General features: G+C 32.9%; 1 long non-coding RNA gene across 1 annotated transcript; it reads right to left on the bottom strand.

Moving 5' to 3' along the window:
- Positions 1 to 303: 303 nt before the first annotated feature.
- Positions 304 to 2,852, bottom strand: LOC114354142 (uncharacterized). Its single transcript, XR_003655986.1, has 3 exons — positions 2,427 to 2,852; positions 535 to 601; positions 304 to 372 (listed from the first exon to the last, which is right to left on the bottom strand). It is a non-coding gene; the product is annotated as an uncharacterized LOC114354142 (long non-coding RNA).
- Positions 2,853 to 3,072: the final 220 nt, after the last annotated feature.

Genomic DNA, 3,072 nt, shown 5'->3' with positions numbered 1-3,072 from the left:
TCTCCGCCGATTATAAATCAATTTGAACGATTATTTTTTTGTTGAATAGGTATTATCAAAAGGGTGGTTTCATGCGAATTTGAAGAAAATATTTCACCCCCAAGGGTGGAAAATTGGGGATGAACTTTTTTAATACGCAATATTTTTAATTTTTAGTTTTTTTTGTGTTCACGCATTGAAGTCATTTTTTTAAAAAGTTAATTTTAAATTTATTTTTTGTGACTACTTACTCGTAGATCTACATCTACCACAGATCTGCCACTGTCAAAAAGGCTTATAACTGTTTCAATTTAAACTTAATGCAAATATTTACCTCTTCAACTTGGCTAAGGGATGATCTGCTGCCCCAGTCGTCCCAGGTGTCCTTTTCGCCTGCAAAAGTATAGAACTGTAAATCAATATGCCATTTAATTAATAGCATATTACTAGCAAACATAATAAACAATTTATTGAAGAATTTTCTTCCATTTTCTTCGTATTTATTTAAAAAACTTCATAGTGTTTTTAAATGAGCAGTAAAATTAACAAACTTACAGTAGCTAGCCTCGCTGCCCGCCTCCATGCTTCGACGCTGCATCTCCGTCTTCCGTTAAGGAATCACCTATAAAACATTCCGATTTGTAATAATCCGCAACAATTAGACTGTTATTATTGACCTCTGCGACAGTTTTATACTTTTGCTGTAGTAACATGGAGTTCCAAGCAAGGTATAATCTTAATTTATTATTACTTTTAATAGAATTCAAAATCTGCTTACAAATTACTGTTTTCAAACAAAAATAGTCTAACCCTGGGTTGCATGATCTTACATTAAGTCAAAAGTCTGTCAAAGGCACTTATAGTTACGGTTCCTTAACCCTAGATAGCTAACCTCCGTCGATTCGACGGGCATTGAAAAGAAATAACGTTGTAACTTTTTAATGCCACGTCCAAACGTTTTGTCCTGACTAGCCAACTCAGAGGCCCGGGAGTCCTTTGCAGTGGTGTAGGCAGTGGACAGGTAAGTTTCATAGTTTTTAGGATATTTGATCTTTGCCCGTCGTTTCGACGGATGGTTAGCTTTACCGTAAGTAATTTAGTTCGAGTGCCCACATACATTTTATTAATAAATTTGAGATTTTTTAGATTTTCATCTTGTTTTCATTAAAAAACGATAAAATAATAAATCTACTACTATAAGAAGTTACTAACGATGCCCTGGATGCTAGTCCTGCCCGTGAGACCGAAGAATGGTGGAAGATGATGTGCAAAGTAATCGTAATTATTAACCATCAAATTATGAGGAAAGTTAAGTAAACCCACCACCAGACTTGTTTTCAGACGTGGAACGTGATTCGTCAGTTATTTCAAATACTGATCCCTCGGAAATTACAAAAATCAGCATTATATCATATCAAAATATGCGGTAAACATAAAGTTGATTTTTGTGTCACTTGCGCTAAAAAGAAAAAAAATATTTTATGATTTTATTACTTTAAATGTTTTTACATACCATATTAAGTCAAAAAACCGATTATTTTATTTAAAATTTTCATTGATATTGCATGTCCAAGTGGTTACTTACAAAATGTTCCAATTTCTATAGAGGTCTAGGAAAAAATATTTTAATTTAATAAATAAATAAATAAGGTGAATTTAAATAATGCACATTTATTCACAAATATATGAAGGAACCAAACTGTAAAAAAGACTTAGATTTTTTAAATTACTTCGTCCAAAAAATAATGTTTTTTTAATACCCGTCGTTTCGACGGATGGTTAGCTTAAACAGGGTACGCCGGAAGGTTAGCTATCTAGGGTTAAAACTCTTATAAAACTTATTTATTTTTGCAAATAGGCTTTTGAAAAGCACTTTTACAATGTTAATAATGTACTGTAATGTTAAGGCAGTGCAACTCAGGCTAATTTTGCTGATAAAGAATTCTTCTTCTCAAAACTAGCTTATTTATTGTCCGGAACCAGTGGTAGGGTCAATACTGGGACGTGTAAAAGTGCTTTTTAAAAGCCTACTTGCAAAAATGAAATGAGTTTTAATAGTTTTATATTATGTTGTAAATTCATTAGCTGAAGTTATCTTTCAGTGTAATGTCGGTAGGTACATGAGTTATTATTTGTACCGTATTCTTTTTGTATTTATGACATGATTATCAGCATAATCCCAACTAATATTATAAATGCGAAAGTAACTCTGTCTGTCTGTCTGTCTGTTACGCTTTCCCGCTTAAACCTCGCAACCGATTTTGATGAAATTTGGCATAGAGATAGTTTGAGTCCCGGGAAAGAACATAGGATAGTTTTTATCCCGGTTTTTGAAACAGGGACGCGCGCGATAAAGTTTTTCTGTGACAGACAAAATTCCACGCGGGCGAAGCCGCGGGCGGAAAGCTAGTTTATTATAATTCAACAACAATTTTAAGCTTACTTACCTTCAACTTTTCGTCGGAGAATAAGCCAATTACCAACATCACACTGACTCACAACTGAACAATAATTTATCACTTTGTAAGTATTTTTCGGGAGATATCTGTTTAAATACACGCCCTACGTCGGTAGACACTGAAGTATACGCCCTTCTGTTTAAACGCGGTTATCTACACAAGTACACTAAGTTAGAGTCCACAATTAGTCTCAGATGCACTAAAGACACTGGCTAAGAACCATTTCATTGATGGTTTGTGTTATTTTATTTATATTTGAAGAGAAATACGCAGAGTTCATTGTACCCAGTGTTTACAAAGTTATGTCAAATCAATGGCTCGAATGGATTAGGTCTTTTCATATGTACTGTTTCACATCGCTTAATTGCACAAATAGATTCAGGATTTATTTCTATTGGAAAGTCCTTTTTACTACTTTTGCGTATTCAAATAGACTTCATAGCTTGTTTGTAAAATTTTTAAGTATCATAATTAATTGTTTGATCAAATGACGACTTCAAAACTTCAAATGTTACCGCCAAAGTTGCTATTAAAAAGTACCTCTTTTATATTTTTCTTTGTTCAGAATATAGCAAAGGAATTCATTTCATAAGCAGTTATTTTTTTCTATCATAATTTTTAAAATAATTTATTT

This window comes from Ostrinia furnacalis, unplaced genomic scaffold (assembly GCF_004193835.3).
Source record: "Ostrinia furnacalis isolate ACB-3 unplaced genomic scaffold, ASM419383v2 OfSCF1921, whole genome shotgun sequence".
Lineage (NCBI taxonomy): Eukaryota > Metazoa > Arthropoda > Insecta > Lepidoptera > Crambidae > Ostrinia > Ostrinia furnacalis.
The sequence above is the reverse complement of the archived record's forward strand: the minus strand, read 5'-3'. Positions and strand labels throughout refer to the sequence as shown.